The sequence below is a fragment of the Neodiprion pinetum genome, chromosome 2 (genome assembly GCF_021155775.2).
Source record: "Neodiprion pinetum isolate iyNeoPine1 chromosome 2, iyNeoPine1.2, whole genome shotgun sequence".
Classification (NCBI taxonomy): domain Eukaryota; kingdom Metazoa; phylum Arthropoda; class Insecta; order Hymenoptera; family Diprionidae; genus Neodiprion; species Neodiprion pinetum.
Window position 1 is genome coordinate 34,688,434 of NC_060233.1, and position 22,516 is coordinate 34,710,949.

The following is a 22,516-nucleotide window of genomic DNA, read 5'->3' on the forward strand; positions in this document are numbered from 1 at the left end:
CTTCTGTTTCCAATTCGATTCACCCCTGAACTAGGTATAATACGTTTTGATGTCCCAACGGGACCATTGATCGAGTTTCTCTTGTCTCGCAACTGTATTTCTACCTCGCGACACTGAATAAACTTGATAAAAATAGCCTGACCGAGCGTAAGAAATATGATGTCAACTCTCTCCAGGACATATCTCTAGTGGCCGAGTAATATCTGTCTCTGTCCTTCTCTCTCTTTCTCTCTCTCTCTCTCTCTCTCGTGCTCCTCGACAAAAGCGTCATTAATATTAGTCCGAAAGCTCGTTCAAATTCTTCAACTTCAGTCGTTTATGCGGTATACATATACCTATAACGTAGATATAGGCGAAACAGTCTCGTCACTGTACAAAATGTTCGAAATCCCTTTGAGACTGCATCCTGTGTATAACAATTAGCAAGAGACTTGATTTAAAACTTTCGAAGGGAACGCAAGTCTCTGTTATACCTTCGTCGAGCCCCGTAATTTCAGCAGCTTATCGCGGTGAAGTTTTGGAAAATCAGTGACAACAATGCCCGAGGCAAACAATTCAATATACCGACAACGGAATAATATCGCCTTGGCAAGAAAGGGGCACAGGGATCGTCCGTGGATGCGGTGAGTTTTGAATGAAGTGGACCGTCGTCAGGGCGGTCGTTTACGTCGACGACGACAGTGGGCATAGAACCTTGGCCCATTCCGTCGGCCCGCGGGCTGCAGGTTCGCTAAAATTACGGTCGAATTACGTCCAGTAGGAGAAAGTCACGTATAAGGTACGTACGTATACATATCCATACCCATAAGGCCGGGGTATATAACGCGGGGAGCAGTCGTCGCGTTAATCAATAAGAGCGGAGGAGCTCTCTCTCTCTCTCTCTCTCTCTCTCTCTCTCTCTCTCTCTCTCTCTCTCTCTCTCTCCCCCTCTCTCTCGGAGGACGGGGATCTAAGAGGGAAAACCTTGAACGGAGGGTGAGAACTTGCCGGGGGGCAGGAAATGGGCTCAACGGATCTTCCGATACCCGAAGCCTGCACGCGTGCAAGGTGTCGACGTTTCGCCGTACCGTGCACCCCTATACCCGTGATCGGTTTCCTGCCTGCGCTTTGTCCGCTACCACGACCGATTAATTCCACCTACCCCGACGAGGCGGCACGAAGCCGAGAGAGATTTCATTTAGACTCAATATTAAAGAGACACAAAGGGGGATGCTAATGAAACGCTTGGAACCGGCCACCACGCGACACGCATACGCAAACGCAGGCGTGCACACACGGCGATATGTCAATATGTGGCCGCCCGGCTTTCGGGCCATGGCGTATTGCAGCCTCTGTAAGCCGGTCGGCCGCTCGGCGTGGGGCTTAGATATCCCGTAATCGGGACAAAGCACGCTCGAGACATTCTATTAACATTGCCAACTGTTGCAGACTGTGATTGGTACAGATAAGGAGCCGCGCCGTATAATTATAGGTACACGGTGGGTGTTGAGGTATACGGGTACGCGAATCCACTGTCCGACGACTGTTGCAATTATGCAACGTCACTGCAATCAGATACGTGCGAGCGTAAGTTTGCACAGTAGGAGGGCGGACGAGACAGCGGAGATATCGGGCATTTCGCGATAATCGAATTTTCTAACTCGAATGCAAAGTAGACGGGATATAATAAGGTCCGATGGAAAAGCTAGACACGGTATGTGCAAGAAACGTCCTCTTTAAATAAAAAAACTGTAAATGTCAATGTAAAGAAATGTAAAAGTCTATCATCCGTTGATAAACATTACGGTACCACAGGAATTAGATATTCGAACAAATGATTATTCGGGGAAGGTCGTTTTGGAGTTCCGTCAATGCGGCGGGATTCCAGGATACGTAGGTACATACCTATATTTCATGCATCCCCTGACGCGTGCACATCTATAAGGTGCAAAGTCCAAGTGCCCCGGGACTTTGAAACGGTAATCCTTAAGTCTAACGGGCAGACGATCAATCAGCGGAGATAGGTATAACCGCTCTGTTGGTATAACCCTGCAAGGACATTTTTCTTATTTCCACGATCTTGTTCGAGTCTTCCTCATCCACCTTCTGCTTATCGACTGAACCTCGTTGACCTGTAACCGATCGCGAACCTTGAGATAAAATCGCGTATCGATACAAGATATCGATATATAAGGGTATACAATATATTATAATAACTCTGAATTCAGACTACACCCCGGAATTGATGGGTAATAAAGGGGTGCCGCCTTCCCTTTCAATTTTATTCATTTTTCTCTTCCGACAAACCACTGCAAATTTGCCTCGACTGATTCGCGACAATATTTATAAAGCAGTTTAAAGGTAGAAAAAGGGATGAAGAAGAAGAGAGAGACGAAATGAAAATAAAAACAGCTTTTCTTCAGAGACAATATCTCGAGGGAGAATATAAAAGGGCTGGTATAATGTAAATGGTTGGCGACTCGGTGATTTAATTTGCAAACGTTTTAAAGTGCTTGGCGGTAAAAAGGAGAGAGAGAGAGAGAGAGAGAGAGAGAGAGAGAGAGAGAGAGAGAGAGAGAGAGAGAGAGAGAGAAATTGCAATCCAGTACTCAATTCTGAATCAGAGCTTCTATTGTTTTACGCAAATCAAGCTGTAATTCCGTTTGCTCTTTTCCCTCCTTATCGAATCCAAAGAAATCTTTCATGCGGCAGGGTACCTAGTAGCAGGTAATGTAGGAGTAAAAACTTCCAACTTGTTCAAAGCGTATCGAGTTTCAAACACACCGCGAACGAATAAGTTCCCGTTCCCGCGATAAGTGAGGTTGTCGCAAGTGCCGTCCCTGCAGAGAACCGGCCACTGTACACCGTATTCGTGTCTCATCCCCGTCAGCACACCCGCGACCGGAACCACGTGTTAACTTCACCCTTTGCCGACCCATCCACCAACCCTGTGTAACATCCACGAAGCTAAACTCTAATTAGCGGAACTTACTCCCAGGTAACGACCGCGCTTTCGTCCCTTCTGCAATGAATCCGCGACGACGTGGAGGGGTAAACCAGTAATCGTAATTAGTTATCAACCTCTTCTCTGTCCCGGTCGTCGGTGTGTTCGCGAATTGTACCGCCGCGTGTAACGCGACCGACTGTTTCTCGAATAAGTGAGGCGAGAATTTATTGCTTTGACAATATCGTCGCACCGCCTAATACAGCATGCGTGTACGTAGGTGTAGGTATACGAACCTACACGCGATCCACCTACCGATAGAATCGTCGGAGTTTGTTTCATACGCTACGAATGTTACGCAGCCCGCTGAAGCGTGTTGGATTATTTTTAGCGATGAAAACATTCGGGACACAGAATTATTATACCGCGATTCAATTAACGAGGTATATATAAAAAAAAAAAAAAAAAATGAAAAAAGAAGGAGAAAACATGGATGGGAAAATTAATTATCACCGTATATCGATTAGGGCGGCTAACTAACCTGTCATCGCAGCGAACACCCGCAAAGCTCCTGAACCAATGTCCAGCCACCGGGAGCTTTCCCTCGTTAAAAACCCGTTGCTTTTTCGCGCAAAACCACCCGGCGATACCTACCCTGACCCAGGGCAGAATTGTGCAGTTTCGACATAACCACGCGACGCGGTATCGGGACTGCGGGGTAACGGGAAAAAGCGCCTCGAGTCACGCGGGCTTATTTGTACACACACACACATGCCGGAGTTAATGGAACGTTTTGCTGTTTGCACGTTCCTAGCAACAGAAGTGAACGAAGGATTGATTGTGGCATTAAATCGAATCAATTTGATTATTCCCTCAATATTCAAATACCAGTTGTCCACGTCGTGTATACCATACAATGTTATACGCATATACGTATGGTATACGTGTATGCATCACGTGCACGCATACATATGCTCGGTTCGGTCATTCAACAGCCGGTGCGACTACCCTTATTCACCTCATCGAGTCACGTACCGTTTTAATCCACGAATTACGTCGGAAACGTATAACGAAATCGAATAAAAAAAAACATGAGAGCTGTCATGGGACAGCCGGTACGAACGAAGTTCCTTACGCTATATTACTGCTCATTGAATAAATTAAGAACGTTTAATTGAAGAATAATTAAATGAAAAATCAAATATATGAAGGAATGGTAATAAAATCGTACGAATGTGTTTTTGAAAGATATAAAAAGAAAGAGAGGCAAAGTATAGACGTACGCTGTGAGAGAGCGCGCTGCGGCCCAAAGTATAGTTGTACGCTGTAGGAGAGAGAAAGAGGGGCGAGGTATAGTCGTGCGCTGTGAGTGAGAGAGACCGCTGCTGCCGTCTCCCACCCCAAGCGCTGAGACGGAGAGAGAGAGCGCGCGCACACGCTGGAATAGAGAGAGAGAGAGAGAGGGAGATCGCGCGCACTATAGCAAACGAGCACTATAGCCAAAAAGTGTCGGTTTTTTGGTGTCGTTTTTTTCCGCCTAGCCCCTACGGTGAACGAGCGATAAGGAACTTCGTTCCAAAAAAAAAAAAACAAAAAAAAACAAAACAAAACAAAACAGACAAACCAAGAACCCAAAAATGAAAAAATGAACGAAACACGGGGTAGAGAAAATCCAGACTGCCGTCTGCTACGTCGCTGCTGGAGGAGGCAAGAAGGCAAGCGGGACTCGAACAGGGTGGCCGTTAATAACGAGGGAAGATCCGGGGATTCCCCGATACGCCAATGCCCCGTAACAATTAGAATCCCGGCGTGAATATCAGCGGACGGAAATACAACCTGCGGTAACACCTATACGCGTATGGTAATAATTACTTTCGGAAATAGTAGATGGAATTCCGTACGACGACGCGGTACAACAAGTACCTACCCACCGCCTATCTTCAACCTAGGTTGAATCGCGGAGAGAAATAGAGAAAGAGGGAGCGAGAAAGGGGGCGGGGGAGAAGGCAAATGGAAAGAACGGCGTTCGAAGAGAGAAGGCGAACACGGAGGCGCGGAACCGGCGGCGGCGGCGGCGTCGCGGCGGATCGATCGCGGCGGAAGACGCGGGGCGTCGCGACGCGGCGTAGCTGCTGCCACGCGTTGCGCCGCCGCGCGGCGACGCGAACCTCCAGAACGAGAAGAACCCCGTGTCTGGTGGAGGTGGTGGCTGCCCGTCGTCTCTGCACCGTCCAGTTATCCCGGCGCCTCCGACGCCTCGGTTGCCCTTCTCTTTGCCCGTTCATTCCGCGCCGCGGTCCTCGATCCGGCCGCACGTGTCACTCGCAACCCTCGTCGTCGTTCCCCAGGTACCGCCCTGGGTCAATCTCACCTTCGTGCCGATCGCGGTTTGCAAACACTGCAGGCTTGCGGGGGGTTGAGGAGACGCACGAGTTGTTCGTGCAGCCGTTTCTTAACTGCGGTGATCACTGATCAGTTTCGCGTACCTGACAACGACCGCGCAACCTCGAGAACTTGAAATAACCTCGCTACGCGGTCTTCTTACTCAGGTCTCACCTTCCTTTGCACTCTAAGGTATAACATAGGAATTAGAATCGGAATCGAAGAACATTCTGATATTCTCATGCACGGAGTACGTGCGATGCGATTTTTATTTATCCGGTTGACTCCCCGCTCTTCGGCGTATATACCATGTATGCATACGCCATGCACATGTGTCAATTTACATATGTACGTACTCTACGCGCACCCGAGGAACGTATGTTATACACGCAAGACATATTGCACAGATATTTATACGAAGGTATCACAACGGACCGAACAATTTCAGAGCGTGTATAAGGAAAGTTTTAGACCGACGATGAGAAGTATTTTGCACTGACAATGAGCGTGTTACGGATATATGCAAGGAGGGCGGATCGTTCGGGTTCGTTTAGTCGAGTAATAAAGCTGAGATTAACGCCCGGCCGACAAATTTCTCCATGGTCTGACAAAGGGTGATTTTTGTTATTCTTCATCTTCTTCTTTCTTTCTTTCTTTCTTTCTTTCTTTCCTTTCCTCTATCTTTATTTTTCCTTTTTTGTCCCCCATTCACGGTCGCATTGCTCTTATTTTCCCGCCACAATCGCCCGCTATTTAAGTCTCTCGTTACTCAGCACCCATTAGCATTTAAATTATGTTTTCATAGCGTATTATATAGATTATATAATCCACTCTTACAGCCCGGTTACTTAGCCAACAATACCAAATGTATTCCGACAGTCACCTCAGGCCGAGGATGTGGAATATTTTACTACCCTCCGCGGGTATAATACACTACATAATTTTTACACGGTTTTTTCTCTCCGTCCCTTCTTCGTTTCCATATATGTATGTACATTGTACATATGTACAGAACGGATCAGTGAAAACGGCAGACATTCACGAGCGAGAGGGTCTCCGCGCATATCGATGGGAATATTGATGTTTTATTATTCGTTGAGCTGTGTCAGATTCTCGGGGAAGTGCAAGAAATACGTTCCTCCTCAAACTTTCCTCGAACATGGTCGAGCAAATATGCGAACATTAGGTGCTTCGGTGCGATGTGGTGGAAAATTTTTTTTCAGCGGAGTAGTTCAATCTTTGTTAAAAATTATTTCCCTTGTTATGTAACCGGTTGTTTACTCCACTTCGCGTTGGCGTTGAAGTTTGCGGAAAAAATAAAATCTAGAATCACGATTGTTTGGGGAAAGATTGCTCGTATACATCGTTCATTGTTAGCCAAGAGATGATCGATTCGCGGTTACATTAATTACAATCTATAGCTCGGCAAAAACAACAACTTAGAAACACGTCGTTCGGAACAACAGGAGATAAATTGCAGTTCGGGCCTGGCAGTTTCTGCGACACAGATCAACAACGACAGAACGAACGAGTTTGCATTCTCACGTGACATAAAGTGAGCAAAATGTTTCCTTGGGTTTTTTGCAACGACGGATTAAATTTCAATCGAATTTATCGGTACGTGGTACAATACGACAGCGATATTTCTCACTCGGTTTTTTCGCTTCGCTGTCGACAGCTTGTGCTTCCAACGTGAAAAGTATCGCTATACTTACAAGGTGTAATTTCTGCGTCAATATACGTTACGTACATCGGAGCACACGACGGGTTCAAATAAAAAAAAGACGATGACATTTTCTTTCGAAACTTTATCGGTCTGTTAGAATTTTCTGCCTAAGAGGAATTATTCATCGATACAGGTTTATCCACGGTTTATGTTAGACACGCCGCGACTCCCGTAGCACGAGATGGATCCATTAATTTTCGCTCAAATCCGCGCGTAGGGTGCAGAATGGTTTCCTCTTTGTTGACGGAACCGTAAAAAATTCATTCCGCAGAGCTAGCGCGAGGACGATGATTATTTAAATAACGAGACGCGGCGGCTGCTTCGAGTTGCGAAGAGCCTTTTTCTCTTCTCTTAATAATTTCAGGGAAACTGAGATTAAATTTTACCTGCTATTTCCAATATACTTTCACCCGGGAAGTACATTATATACGTGAATAGGTATACATATACACTGGACCAATTTATCCACCGGGAAACTTTTGCTCTCTTAATTAAATATTTCCAAAGACTGCCTCAGGGTTTTGTTCTATTACGAGAGTCTTATTATACAGGTACGTACAGACTGGCATGTCTGGCATGCTGTGTACGTACTGAGGTAAGTGTACCGGTTATCGACACTATAACGAGAATTATTGACGCTTTGATTTTCAAAAATTACAATTTTACCGCACAAATTGTGAATTTTTCGATGATTAAAACCGATTGCTGGAGGGTTTGACGATACAACGTTATTTTTTGTTGATTTTAGAAGTAAGGATGAAACGAATACATCCAAAAACGGTGGATATTTGGGACAGGGTGAATAAGTGGTACACTCACCTTAACCCCGGCAAGTTCACTTTTCAAACTGAATAATTTAACGAGTCAAACCGCCGGAGTGACGGTCCGACCGACTTTGTCTCACCTCGGCTAACAGCAGGCAACCAAAGCTGCAAAGTACCGAACGCCAAACTCCGCGTCAACAATTAAGGAAGCGCATCCATCTTGAGGGTTTCAAAATTGCAGCAATTTCCCGTCGTTTCGCGGTGAGGGAAATTAATCAACACTCAACGGCGTGTTTTTCATTGTGATTTATCGATGGCCTAGCCTTTATTTTCATGCAAATAACACCGCAGTCTCTCACTCCACTTTCGGGGTATCTCGAAAATTACTTTATTGTGGCGGATCAAAGAAAAATTGACTGGAATTCAGGAATTTAAATGTCTTCTAGACAAATGACAACGAGTTTCGTGAGTTTAATTATAATACATAGTTATAGAATATTTGGATAAAACGTTGAAAACCATTTCTGACAAATCAGCCGCGACAATTCCAGTATAAAAAGTCATTTGAATAATCCGAAGCATAGAAAATGTCCCACGGTATACGTACATATACATATATTGTATATATGTATGTATATATGTATTATTATCGCCGAAATAGCCCGCGTCACTCGCGGGACTTACTTCGAGGGGATACTTGACTAAACTTTGAAGATATGCCCACCGAGTGAACCGATGAAAACAAAGCTGAAGCATTAGATAAGAGACTGCGAAAAACATCCATGAATGTGCATCTCTTGAGTGAAGCGGATGAGAAGTGGGTTGAATTGTTATCCGGCATGGATTTGCGAAGGGTTAAGAAAGGAGAAAATGAGTCAAGTTCTTTCGAAGTCAACTGCAGAGGATTCGAATAAGATCCTCGAGAGCGAAGTGCTTCGTTCCGATAGCAGATGGACAAAGTATTATCTACCCGGTAATCGCCTTACGATTATAGTTTCTCGAAAGGAGAAGATGAGTCGAGATAATTCAACTCGAACGATTCAGACTTCAAGTCTTACAGTTAATACCGTTGAACCCCTTGCACGGCCTGTCGGACATGCGAGACGAAAGGGAGGCGTTTCTGAACGCGGTTTTTCTTGTGCGAGAGGGATGAATGAGAGTGAGAGTAAAAATAAAAAATGTGGTAAGCTTGATAGAGTTGAGCCAAAGGGAAAGGGTCTGTGTGACTGCTGCAGGGTGTGTAGGGCTAGTGACGCGGTCGTAAAGCAAACGGTAATTCTTGAAATCCCTTTCGCAGCACCCGGATTAAGGCGAGGATCGGTTCGAGATACAAGACATCCGTCTTCGCGGACCTTTGCAAACGAATCGTGACGAGGGGGCGAAGAAAGAGAGAAGAAGAATTTCAACGTTGCGCCGAGGGAAAGCCCGGCGTGTAAAACGTCGAGAAGACTTCTTCGAAGAAGGACAAGAAGATGAAGCAGGAGGAGGTCCGATCGCTGATGGGAGATAATTTGTTAGTCGTATAAATTCCGTGAGTAATTACTTCGCTAATTAGCCAATTAGGTAATTAGCTAGTTGTATTAATATGTACATCTATTACACGAGCAGGGACACGAGCACCGTACATAATGCCGCTATCAATTGCAGCTCCGAAAATCACGAAAACCAAATTTTTCAATAAACAGCCTCAATCGATTGGCTTCAAATTTTTCTCATGAATTCTTTGCGAGAAAATGAAAATTTTGAGACCAAAATGAACAAATAATTGAAAAGTGAGACAAAACGTATAAAATATAAATTTTTATTTCTGATATTTATATTTATTTCAATTTTTCTCACTTTTAAATTACTTTTTCATTTTGGTCCCAAAATTTTCGTTTTCGAACAAGGAATTCATGAAAAATTTGAAGCCAATCGATTGAGGCTATTTATTGAAAAATTCGGAATTCATGATTTTCGGAGCTGTAAATATCAAACCCGTGGTCCAAAAAATCTGAAACTCGTTTTCAGTGAAGGATGATTTTGTTATGCACTATAAACCATACTTAAAAATAAACAAAATCGTCGATCGTGAACATCAGGCGTAGGTCGGTTTAGGGTGGAATGCCTTATATATATATGTATGTATGTATGTATGTATATACACATACACATGCACGTGGGCATGCTGCTTATTGTACATGGATTGTGCAATTAAATCGTGGTACGTCATACCTATAAAGCGATAACGGGGCAGTAATGAGGGGAGCGAACACCTTAACTTGTCTCTTTCATCTCCCGACATACGACGAAACTGAAATGATTTTATCTACCCTCTCGGAAATTATTAACCGCGTGGCGATAACCGGACTCGGTCCCGACAGTAATTCATCTTCATTTGAATGCTCTTCGCAGTTTGCGAATCCCTTTGGTTATGCTTTCACGCGTCTCCCATGCATAAATAAGCTATCAAAAGCGGAAGTGATACGAATATGGAACACTTTTTTCGCCGTCCCAGTGGTATTCTCTTTTTCTTCGCGCCGACTTAAAGTTTGCTTCGGAATCTCGAACATATGAAACTTAAACCGAGAGTTACAACACCGCACACTATCCCCATGGATAGGTTATATACATATATTTGGGAAAAAAATCCCAAGTCGACGATGAAAATTTTTCGTCAACGTAAATCGATATTTCTATAAATCCTGCGTATAACCTATCTCAATTACGTTAAATTTCCGGCAGAGTTGAGAATGAAACGGGAATTATACAATCTCGCAAGCGCTATATGTATATGAGCGACAAATTTTTTTTCACCCGCAAAATGAGGGTCAGATAAAAGGCGGATTCCAAAGCTCTCGGTGTAGCAGTCTCTCTTCGAAAAAAAAAAGAAAGAAAAAAACCAGCGAGATCATTCATTACAGTCTTTCTAAAGAATGGTTGAACCCCGAGGGGGGGGAGCTGAACACTCGGGGACTTTTAGAACTCGACACGCGTTGAATGAGGGAAAAAACTAACATACAAATCAAAGTACGTTTTTCCATTCCTCCTCCCCCCCCCCCCCCTCTCTCCTCCACTTTCCTCTCCGACGGTTCGCTGCATGCGAGAAATGGTCAAAACGAGCGTGACGCGGGTAGGTATCTCTAATCATTACCCCGAATCAGGTGGAAAACCGTAACGTGGCATGTATTATACATACCTCGGTTATTCGTGCTCCCGCGGTTATCTCTCGGCCCTGTTTTTGTCCATCTTCGTGACAAACTTGATCAGCGAATCGTTGCGGGGGAAGCACTCTGGCACACAGGCGAGGTAGAGATGGAGGTGGAGGTGGAGGTGGAGGTGGAGGAGGGCGAGATGCGTAGGTACGGGAATGATATAAAACACCCGGTCTCGTGCCGCTCGAGAGAGCCGGTGTAACGCGGGGTGGTGGTCGAAGTGGTCCCTGGTAAATAAATAAATCCACCAACGGCCCAGGGTGCCTGAGTTACGGCTGTTGCTGTTGCCGTTGCCTTTTCTACCGGGGAAAAATCCTGCAGAGTTGCGAGGGCATCGCGCTGTTTACCTCGTCACGGATTTCCCGCTCCGTGGGTGTCGAGGAAAAAGAAAGAGATAGGTTTGAGAATGACGAAAAAAATGAGTAAACAAATAAATGAACAACTTTAGGATATTTTCACTGCCTCCGCGTTTCGAGCCAATTTACCGATAGTGCAGTTTTATTGCACCGGTTTATTTATGGCACTATTTATATCGGCGGTGTACGTATGTCGAGACTGTAAAAGGCGCAGGGTTTCATACCGTCGTATTGCACGATCGAACGTATTATACACGCGGATCACTTCGAGAGTTTAACCAAGTTGAGAAGAATTGAAAAAAAAAAAAAAAAACCGAGCGCGTGTAACCGCAAAAGTTGAACATGACGAACGGTTTTCAATTGTACGCGCGGAGAGACTTTTGTTATCAATATTTGCTTTATTATTTGTCCATAATTGCAATAAAATTTAAGAATTTAAGAATAATCCGGGTACAGTAATGGCCATTCCGACAATAATAGGAGATCTTACTATTTCTATACGAGTTATGGTTATTTTGACGAATAAGCGTTGGTACTGTAAGTTCAGAAAAGGTATTTACTTACTGTCGGGAAATTGGGAGTGTAAAAAAGTTACAGGCATAAATAATGAATTTCCATAAATAACTCTGAACGTGAGTATTTCAAATAATATAAATTGCAAGATACTAATGAAATTTTAATGTTCTCGATATATTAGATATTAACTCTGCATTTTCACAATCACTATGCGATTTCTTATAATACTGCCTCGATTATCCCTGAATTCATAGGTACATTTTATTATTATAATGGACAAAGAATAAAGCGAAAATTGATGCCAAAAGTCCCTCCGTGTAGAAATCGAATCAATAGATACAGAAGTTGAGCCCAGTAATTTGTAGATATCTAATAAAGCAACATTCGGACATAAAGAAATCGCGATTCGATTTCGCATTCAACTGCAGCTGGTTCCACTTTCGCCAAAAATTCATACCAACGCGTGTAATCATAAAACGTATAACGTTTCACAAGCTTCGTAATTCTTCCATGACAAGAATATATCATGAAAAATGAAAAAAGAAATTATCGAACCGCTGTATACTGCAAAATCTCGTAATCAGGTAACGTCCCCTGAGATTGTGTCATGCGATACATACAACATTAACCAAAAAATACATCACCTCGTGTGAATTGAACGCACAGCTCTCATTTTAACCCTGTACATTTTCTCCCCAACACAATTAATATCGCGTTGTCGTTTTCCTGTTTTATTTCATTTTATTTTCATTTTCTTTTGTTTTTTTTTTCCTTGCTTTCACGTTATATATCGTTATTTTTTCCCCCGTGTCTTCGCGCGCAGAGATGGATTTCCGCGGAGTAGGTACATACGTGCATACATACACAAGTAAATACATACATACATGATGCATTCGCTACGGTGTTCGCGGTCGAATCATTCCCTTGCCCTGGTAAATAAATAAATCCGCCAGCATCCGTGAGTTACCGCGCGGTAGCTGTACAAGGGTGGCCTAGGTTCAGGGTTTAGGGCACTGCTTTCGGGACTGGATTCAAGCCGAACTCTGGCATCTCTTCTCACATTTTTTACCCAGCGTTTCATATACGAACGGATTTTGTTCCCCTCTCCTTTTTTTTTTCATTTTTCATCCCGTTGGGAAGGAAAATTGTTAGTTATATTTCTCCACGCGCGGTAGCCCCATACGTCCTCTTCAACATCCCATAAGACGGAATGAAAAATTTGAAGAATCGCGGTGTCTCGTTTGAAAGGGTAGAATGGTAGGCTGAGAGAATAATGGAAGGAGGGAAGGGAAGAGCACCCATAAAGCATTTTGCACATCACACCCTCGTACCTGCTGCAGCCTCAACTCTTAAAGCTAATCTTCCTACATTGTTGGAGCTAATATACCTGGGCGTAGCTACGTGTCTGTAACGTTTTTCGCTCGTCTTCAAAAGCTCCGCGCAGACGGAAGACTGCGCAAAATTCACTGGGTACTTTAACGAGCTATTAGCTGTATACACCCGTAACCCAACAAAGAGGTTTTTTAACACTCGCTTACAGTATCCCGAAAAGCTTCACACTTATACCACCGTTCGTTACTCGCCGTAGAGACAACTTAACAGATAATGGTTTTTCTCGGAGTGTTTTCATATTCGCAACCATACCGTGCGAACACTCTGATACAAAACCGTACGAGACTAATTTATTTCTCTCTTCGCTGGATTGTACAACGAATCAAAATTGGGAACAGTCCTGTTACTCTCTTTTCTCGCTCTCAATTCGGCTTCATTTTTGGCCTTCCGTACCTGAAAAGGAAAAATCGGAACCCTTATAGGATCACTTCGTTGTCAGTCTGTCCGTCCGTCAAGATCCTTTTTCTCATGAACGATTAGATGTATCAAGTTGAAAGTAATATCAAATACCAAGGTCTACGGTCCCTCGGAGGGGTAAATAATTAGTTTCCAAGTCGAGTCAATCAAAAGATACGACCATTTATGTCACACAGTTTGATACTCGCAAGCTCACTCATGAAAACGTATCTTACTTCCCTTTGACCTAGAATCATGAAATTTGAAGAGAAGCGAGGTCTCACAGCGCAAGTAAAGGAAAAAGTCTGAAAATAATTCATTTGCAGTTCTATCGCATAAAAAAAAAGGAATTAAGTTTCTCCGGAACCCTCAAGACGCAAGTTCTACTCGCACTTGTCCGGTTTCAATTTTTCGTCAAAACTGTTTCCAACCGAGCTACCCGAACGTGGAAACGGTGCATGTAGCCTCGGCACGTGACAACTGACAAGTTGAACTCGTACTCTCGGACGGGCTTTAGCATCGTTCTCTAATTGTCTCGAGCCTCTTGTTTCTCTCGGGCAGTGAGCAAAGCAAAGCTGCTTTCCGTATCGATTTCTTCTGAGACGTCTTCAGGCGTTGTGCCAGCTGGTGACAGTCGCCCCCAGAGCTCAGGGTAAAAACTCTTCGACATGGTAGCTGGCATATTCCGGCGCGTTTCTGCCGTGCCACCTCATACCTGTCCCCCAATATTGCCTCTCGTATTGGTGGGTTAAGTGAGGTCAGGTTGGAATTGTGATTGGACTTGATCAAATACAGGACCGGCCGGGTGCGCGTCACGTGAGGCATCATCGCGTCCTGGCTGCAGCTTATCCTCCTCCTTCTCGCCGCTGTACAGACATCGTGTCCTCGGTAGTCACCCGCCAAGACCTCCGATCGATATCGGCAATCCATCAGGTTCGAATCCCACATCTCCTCGAGCGGAACGAGAACACCTTTTTCCAAATTGTCGTGCAGTATGTCCTTGGGCTCGCAGTCCGGAAGTAGCCGGTGTTCGGACCGAAGGGAAAGGTGTTCGAGAAGAGACGGATCATAGCAAATCACTTCCGACTGAAGGGACACGCTCGGAATTAGATCGGAATCGAATAAACCACTGCTTGATGATCTCTCGTATGCCTACCTTAGAACTACGAATAGTAAAGGTAAGAAGAAGTAGATCGTATAGATTTACAACTGCAAAAGTGTCCGCCAAAAAGTCACCAGAATGGAACTCACAAGCAACAAGGGTAACGATCTGACTGGCGCTTTGTGGAACTTTTGCTGCCGCAACGCCATCCCAATTTCCCTATATTTTACGGACACTTTCCATACACGGATATACATAGTCCTCTTTACCTCTACCCTCCATACTTGGAGCCTAGATCAATGTGGACTGATCAAGGGAATTGCCGAGACCTAGCGACGAATTGAGCATAATTTATAGCGAGCGTCGTGACATGTTACGTTGTAGGTACCCCTTACTAAGATATTACCTTACTCCTTACCGTTCGTCATATTCGCCCCCTCCACGATGTTTGCATAGTCAATTTACCAAGGCGAAGTATAATTCGGTTTCGTAGACGCTGCGATCGGGGGTTTTACCGTAAGCCGCTTTGGTTCTCGATAAGCTCGTAATCTTGATTGCATTTACCCGCTGGAACGGCCGTCGTCGATGGGCCTCTTCCATATCCACGCGCGTCAGCTGCCCGCGATTGCTGGAGGTATAAGGTACTCTTCATGCGCCGATAGACGTACGAACCCTGCATGAAATCTACGTTATTACTGTCCAACGATGTGAGGGATTATCTAGCGCCGTCTAGCTACCGTTACGGAAGAACTGTTTGTTTCTTTTTCAGTTTGTTCAGCGACGAGCCTGAAGCCGTAACATATACGTCATCACGCTAAATAAATATTCTTGTATATTTTAACGATATTTTTCGATCGTTCCGCAACGCGTTTTTAATTTGCAAATATTATTCGTTATTTATGTTATTTCAACGAACGTATTCTATGTTGGTCAGAGTGACGAATGAAAAGTGTGAAAATATACGAGCGTCGAGTATAAAACAACAACAACAACAACAATCACCGACACTTGAAATCTTTCGCTCGGTGCGGAAAATTGTGTTGAATTTTTCAACCGCGCTCAAAGACCGTCGAATTCGTGTGAAATCAGGGTATGCCCTGCGAAGGATAAGGGAAAGCCTCCAAATCGTCTGGATATGTCAGGGAATTCAGAATCGTTGAAATGTTATTTGCTCCGTCTGCAGCGGAAGATAAAATGCTGCTTCCTCGCAGTTCGTCGAATTCTCGAGAATTTTTTTCGAACTTGTAAAAATTTTCTTCCACAATCGAGATTTCGATCGTAATATGATAGTGACTTGAACGCTATTTATCATTCTCTGAAGTGAACTGACAATTAAACAGACTCCGTCCCGGCCGCGGTAATAAAAAAACGATGATATATCATACCCTACGACATATCCTACCTTTTCGAATTCATGGCGGATTTGTGCAGCATATTTCAGCGATACAAAATAAATTTGCGACAAAACTATCCTTTCAATTACTCATCAGGCAGAATGGCAGGGCGTGTGATTCACACGCTGTCTACGCTACGAATATTCGGCGTTATGAAATCCAGTTCCTTCGCGAGGTTAAAGTTAGTAACATTATCGTAACGAAATACTCGGGAAAAGATTACTATTTTCTTAGCATTAAAGTGATTTTCAAGGGACCCTTGAGATTTCGAAATATGCACGGAGAATATAAAAGAGCAGATTTTACTAAAAACTGCAGGAAATGAGGGACACGTAAGGTTTTTTGGTAAAATATACTTTGCAAAATGCAGAATTTAGTCTAGAACAGTGAGAACCACTCTGTGCAAGGTAAAACCTGCTACATTTATAGTAAAAAATATAGTTGACACGGGTATTTTTTTTTACCAAAAACCTAAATCTGTCCCTCTTTTCCTGCAGTTTCGAGTAAAACCAGATGTCTTTGTCATCTCTCCGCGTGAGTGTGTTTCGTTTTATTACAGTTTACTGGATTTGAGACAATTAAAAAAACGCTAAATAGCGGTTTTTCTACATCCGGATTCGTCACGACACAACGTTACAAGCTTCACGACGATGCTCTTTCGTATTCCGCGTCCACGGATGTGCAAAATTTCTTGAAATATCTCTACACAACGCCGGGATAAGACGATGCCTCGGAGGTGAAGTGAACACGCGTGCGGCAACGAACAGAAGGGAAAGCGCAGAGGCAGCGTAGGTGGAGTAGGTAATACGTGCCCGGCTCGCGTGGAATTTAGCAACGACTTAACGTCGTCATCCCGCAGGCTTACGTCGGAACGAGGAACGGAGACATCCCACGGGGTAAAGGGGTTGCAGAGGGGTAGGATCATCGAAATATCTCGCCGCCCTTATCGCGCCCTATCGAATTATCCCGCCCTTCCTCCGTCCCGCGAATACACAGACGCACCCTGTACGTCTCTGATTGTGAGTGGACCAGTGTGTGGGATGAACCCGCATGCGTGAAGAGTGGAGAGGATGTGCAAGGGGGAGGTGTAAGGCGAATTTACAGCGAGCGAGAGGACACGGAGCAGCTGACTATCGAGGTAATTCAGATCGGTGCCATCTCTGTAGGTTGCGGACCGTCTTATTCCCGCCATACGGCCACGCCTGCACGCGTGATGTACGTTCACGTAGGTGTGTATAGAAGAGGGAAAGCCCGAGCTATTTACCGGTTTAACAACCGGCGCTGGGGGTGTCGGTAGACGTTATAGTAGCTCGGTCTTATTGCCAATTACCACGTGTCGATATAACCCTGACAAGTGGCGCTCATCTGCGCTCCTCTTATTATACTGTCCGTGTATGTATGCGATACGTTTATTTGCTGCTGTCGAGTAATTCAGAAGCCAAGGATATTTGCTCTTCTTCTTCTTCTTCCTTTTGCTTTTCTTCCAATCGCAATCAACGTGCAGCAGCGCTTTTTCCGACTTTTTTATACACAGAGGAGCTAAGGTGGAAATGGAAATTAGTCGAGGTCGTAAACGTTGTTCGCAACTACGGGAGAGTTATGCGCGAAAAATAATACGAATCAATGATAATTTTTAAGATATCGGAGAAGCGTTGTAGATATAGGCACGTTAAATTATTCGTAAGCCCGCAAAATTCGTACTTTTCTTTGGAATTCATTTATACATTCCTCATATTATTGGAAATTCAATATAGGTATTCAACCTGCACGATGCCGGGAATTTATTTATAATATAACCGGATTTTCTGACGAGGAATTGAAAAGATCGAATACTTTCAGCATCGAAAATACCAAGATTTCTGATATGAATTATACTTGCATATTGCATGAGAAAAGAATTGATTTGTTGTTGTTGTTGTTTTTTTTTTTTACCAGACCCTAAACCCGTACCTTGGTATAAATACCTGCTTATCATGTTTCGAATTTTTATTCGAAAGCAAAGAATTATTTTCGCAACAAACTCTGCCGCCTTGTGCAGAAGTTGAAAAAACAGATCAAAGCCGACGAGACGGAGGGTTGGAATTATTCATCGTTCTGCGTAACTCGCGACGGATATATAGGTACATAATATTATAGGCAGGTACATAGGTACGACAAATAGTCTAAATGAAAGGGAAATATATTCTTTACAGGGCTGACGGGTAAACGAATATTATAAGAATTGACGAAATAATTTCTGTTCCTCCGTTTCCCGGGTATATTCAACCTTTCCATCTGTCCCTTCTTCTTCTTCTTCTTCTTCCTCGTTTCTTATTCATATTGTTGTATTCTCCCAGCGTTCCAAAAAATCAGTGCAATTCCCCGGGTGGATGAGGTCAGAATTCTGAAGATAAATTCTACCCTCGGTATCCCTAATTTGTTCCACTCAGTTGGATCAATGCCCTTAAAGACGGGGCTAATTCTGCGTAACGAGAAGCGCGAGAAACCGTGGAGGGTTATGCCGAGAGTCGAGTCGAGGCGAGTCAAGTGAGTCGGGAGTGACCCGCGGCAGCGTAAAAACCACTGAATAGGATTCTAATGGATACGGCGGTCGTTTGAGAAGTGTATGCCACACGGCTAGGCCCCCGTATTATACAATACATATATAAGGGTAGTGAGAAAAACTCTCTCAACCTACCCGTGAACGGGCATTAGCGATCCATTTTCAAATACAACTCGGCAACCTGTGGCTATTTCCACCATCGAGGATTTTATACCTGATCGGTGTACGGTGTAATTAGCGTTTGGTCAGACGACGACGATGATCAACGTTTCAATTCTCTTCCTCATTCGATCGTTTACCTTCTTTCCACCAGATCTCTACATTTTCCCGCAGGAAATGCATAATGGGGGGAAATTTCACAACTTCAACATCGCTTTCCGTCCACGATTCGTGTTCCGCTTCCGCGTAGTTTCTCCTGCTTTATCTTCTCCGCATATACATATACGGGGGGGGGGGGGGGGGGGGGCATGAAATGTTACCGCTCCAGGAATGTACGTTTCTTTTTTATTTCTATTTTTTTTTTTTTTATCTTTTCACCCCCTTTCCGCTCGCGTCTGAGCGACGCCTCTACGTTAAGTTCTACTTTCCACCAAAGTTTGTTATTTCTGTCACGACTGATGGACGGTCTTCAGAGACAGAGAGAGCGACAGAGACAGATATTAAATACACGTGTAAGTATAGAGGATATCCCCGCCCATCCTACCCTTCCACTTCTCCCATAGCGAGACAAATTACCTCCCAAATATGAGACATAAGCGCTGAGAGTGAAGCGACGACAAAAAAAAAAAAAGAACAAGTCGATGGAGGAGGGGGAAAAAATTACACCGATCATCGAGTACAGAGTCAGTTTTAGGACGAATACATATACCTATAGAACCTGCGAACTCTCCGTGAAGTAAATTATACTGAAATTGGATTCCACCTCGTAGTATCACCTAAACTTCAAAAATGTTTCAATTTTCATCAATTTTTCTTTGTTTTTTTTTTTTTCTTCTCTTTTTTTCACGACGCCACACTTGAACTTTCATGTATACATGTAACGAACAATTTAAAAATAAATTCGTTCCAAAAGGATGTTATATAGAACCCAATTATCTTGTACCTACCTTTTTACCCTCTCTGGCTGAGTAAATGGTTTATTTAACGCATCGATCGACAAGGGTACAGTGCATATATCCATACGTACAAAGAGCTGGGGCGAGAATGTTCGATAATGAGAGAGGGAAAAGGAGAAGAAAAAAAATGGGGGGAAAAAAAATTGCATTACCGCGAAGAGGTTTTTCCCGTGATGTAGGTATACCTATCTCGAGTAAATGCTATTATACGCGGTGTAGCTAGTAACAAACGGCGGCATAACTCGATCGGGCATGTTTGCGCATGTATGTGTGTATGTACATATTATATTGTATAGGTATACACACCAATTTTCGTTGAAGCAATCTCATTCCGCTGATAGGTAGAGGAGAATTTGTATGGTGGATTCCTTGACGATAATAAAATAAATAACTTGATTAGGTACTCCTACCTGCGTTAAGATCACCGTCAGTTCCTCGTTCGTATAGTCAAATATATAAAGCAGGTACGCGTACATGTACATTTTTCGAGCGACTAATACATTTGCATATACGAACGCTGCAAAATATACCGGTGTAAAAATTCTGATTCGTTTGTAATTTGCATATACCTTATGTATCCACTCGCAGTGCAGCGCCTATTGGGACTTGAAAGTCTGCCAAGTTTAGACCTCTGGGGCTTGCCTTTATTGAGATAGACTGTATTGAATTTTCTCACTTTTACCAAATTGCACTTTACATTCTTATTTTTATCCGGGCACTCTGTGTTGCGTCGAAAATACACATGTGGATATATACGCGCACACAATGCTATCTGTTTTCTATGCAAAGAAGAACAAGCTTTCGAGCTGAAGTATCCAATTTTACGAATAGATATGTATGTGTGTATTATATACGTGTCTACTCGTGAGAGCAGCCCGGAGGATATGGAGGATAGGATTTTTGAGTGATCACCGTTTTTCTTCCGCCTAGGCTTCGCGTGTGTAAAATTGATTTCGACGGCATTTTTTATTTTTTTTTCTCTTCTTTTTTTCACTACCTTTAGATACATCAAAGCTCGCAGCAGTGATCTTTCCTCCCGAAGTCGTGGAAATTGGTGAAGGTAAACGAGCGGGACAGTTTTGCCAGAGGCTTACGACTCTGACAGAAGATACACCGCCTGTTATGAATATTCAATTTTCGTTAGCTTTATACGAGAATAATACAATAAAGACTTCGTCCGATTTTTCAGACTGTGTCTATAAAAACATAGAGATATATTTTAGGCGTCTGTACAATTGATTTTCATATTATCGAAACTGTTGTCGTACGTCGTAAGATTGAAGGAAAAAAATCACGTACACGGTCGATTATTTTTTTCATGACCCTCAACTCTCCGCGATGAGGACTAAATGAAATTACAAATGTAAAGTTTAATCTGGTAAAAGTGAAGGAAAATTCATTACCACGGTACTTTCTGAAGAACGTATAGTAAGCCCCGGAGGTCTGAAACTCGGCTGCAGCTTTCAGACCGAGCTGGGAGGTACACATATAATATAGGGCGTATAATAAGCAGGGTTCGTACGCTTTTTGGAATCTGGAATTCCCTGACTTTTCCAAGTAGGTATCTCAGCCTTCGAACAGAATTTTTTCACTAACCTTTCAAGAAATATGCCGCTGATTAATGAAATTTTTTTTACGCAATAATGCCTGCGATTTTCCGTAAGAAAAAAACGAAAGAAGGTTTGTTGTTAACTAATATATAGGTATAGAATGTATGAAGTGGTGCGACGAAACAAAATTTCAAATCTAATTTTCTTTTTTTCTTAAAAGATCGATAATACTTTGTATAAGAACGAGTTTATTTCTTTGACAGACTCAAAATTACAGTCTTATTTTCGAAATTCTCTGACGTTTCCCTGACTTTTCCCTCTTGTAAAAGATTCCCCGAGTTTTCTCGGTTTTTCCTGTGCGTACGAACCCTGAATAAACCACGTATACGTAGGCATACGACAGCTAAAAATTACGAACGGATCGGAATTTCCCAGGTGCGAATACACGCGAAATTGTATCGCTTACTGAAATTTCGTGAAAAGCCTCGTCTGTAGTTACATAATAAGGTTTAATCTCGAAGAGAGCCAGCCTGATTGTGAGTATCAGGTTGACGGAAATCGACCTCTTTCAATCTCGGTTGAACGACGCTTCTCACCGACGTCTCTCGGGGAGTCCGATTCTCCCAGGGATCCGATAAAGTTCAGTTTTCATAAGCGGGGTTCGATTCCCCGCTTACATTTCTAAAGGTCAGAGACTCGCTACGCGATACATGTAATTCCGTCTTGAAAATACGTATTTTATGCATTAAAATAATATTTTTTCAAATTCTTGTTTTTTCCCCTTAGCGCGTCGTTATCCGCTCCACTTGTTTCGTCTCCTTTTTCCTTCTCCGTTTATATTATATACGGTGTACACATACGAAGGTACATGGTAAATATGTGCATGGACCTGCCGGCTTCCTATCTCCACTGGCAAATGTATGTCGAATCCTATACACTTTATCCCGTCTCCGAGATTTTACCAACTTGACGGGGATTTCTTTTCACCATCACGACACGACGTATACATATTTTATGCTTTTCTTTTGCTAACGATATTATTGACTCAACCTCGGTATATACGACACGCGTGTGCGCCGAGTACACTGTATGCGTTTTAAAAAGGGATGAAATAAAAAAAAAAAAAAAAAAAAAAAAAAAACAACCCTGTCCTATTACCATGAA

General features: G+C 43.4%; 2 protein-coding genes across 6 annotated transcripts in view; one reads left to right on the top strand and one right to left on the bottom strand.

Moving 5' to 3' along the window:
- Nucleotides 1–22,516, bottom strand: part of LOC124211625 (calcium and integrin-binding protein 1) — a 47,306-nt gene that overhangs the window by 17,121 nt on the left and 7,669 nt on the right. For both annotated transcript variants that reach the window (XM_046610906.2, XM_069133217.1), the window contains exon 2: nucleotides 1,885–2,111. The gene's annotated coding sequence lies outside the window, so the exon portion shown is untranslated. The remainder of the gene's footprint in view (nucleotides 1–1,884; nucleotides 2,112–22,516) is intronic.
- NLG-5 (neuroligin 5) overlaps nucleotides 5,177–22,516 on the top strand; it is a 30,183-nt gene continuing 12,843 nt past the window's right edge. Inside the window, exons 1-2 of one of the 4 annotated variants that reach the window (XM_046610874.1) lie at nucleotides 5,177–5,497; nucleotides 9,093–9,326. The gene's annotated coding sequence lies outside the window, so the exon portion shown is untranslated. Of the gene's footprint in view, nucleotides 5,498–6,726; nucleotides 6,861–8,552; nucleotides 8,769–9,092; nucleotides 9,327–22,516 lie in introns of those variants that run through there. The other 3 variants (XM_069133211.1, XM_046610876.2, XM_046610875.2) reach the window with 3 other exon arrangements.